The 791-nt window shown below is 41.2% G+C and overlaps 1 protein-coding gene across 1 annotated transcript in view; it reads left to right on the forward strand.

Moving 5' to 3' along the window:
- tor1 (torsin family 1) overlaps positions 1-791 on the forward strand; it is a 4,767-nt gene that overhangs the window by 1,640 nt on the left and 2,336 nt on the right. The gene's annotated exons all lie outside the window — the stretch shown is intronic.

The following is a 791-nucleotide window of genomic DNA, read 5'->3' on the forward strand; positions in this document are numbered from 1 at the left end:
GTAACTTCGTGCGAGCACATGAAGTCAGCGCCTGATTTTAAACCGAAACCGTAACGAGGAGAAAATATATTTCTGAATTCGCTTTTCTCAACAGGGAAACGTCAATCACAATGTGGTAAAAGCCTGGGGTGCCGTTCTTTAATGGCTGGTGGTTGTGTAACTTGCCAACAAGTAGAGGGATCGGATTGCATTTTGCGCTTAAAAAGTCGGTTACTGTGATAAATTCCCTTTTCAATCTGATTTCGCTCTAAATAATAATTCTATTGTAAAAATAAAACTGAATTCTTTAGCTAAAAATAGGAAAAGGCTGTTTTCACGCAACAAATGCCCCCCCCCCCCCACCCCCCTTTTGAAAGCGTTACAGTCCTATCTGGCTGACATGCCCATTGTATGAAGCAGGAAGCTGTTCGGGTGCTGCTGATAGGACTTAGGTTGTTGAGGATAACGATAGGCTTATTGATTCCCGAGGTAATGTTCAGATCTGAGGGCAGCTAAAAGTGTTTGTCTTTAACGATAACGAAACTTTAAATGTCGTCAGCGTGGCTTTTCATATGAATATTGTAAGGACGTGGTTTTTGATCAATTTGCGTTTTATAGTCCTCCGTTTTATTTAAATGTTACCATTAATAATAACTCAAATGGAACATTCATGACACAAGATGAAGCCAGATTTTTGTGAATTGCCACCTCAGCTAAACAACTCCGTGGCAGAAATGTTGGGAAAGGTGTTTCGGTCGGGTGTTTGCAGCCACTGAACCTTTCGTTTTTCTGCTGTGTACTCTCTAGGTCTC

Source organism: Morone saxatilis, unplaced genomic scaffold (assembly GCF_004916995.1).
Source record: "Morone saxatilis isolate NCDOM2014 unplaced genomic scaffold, NCSU_SB_2.0 Contig21, whole genome shotgun sequence".
Taxonomy (NCBI): Eukaryota; Metazoa; Chordata; class Actinopteri; family Moronidae; genus Morone; species Morone saxatilis.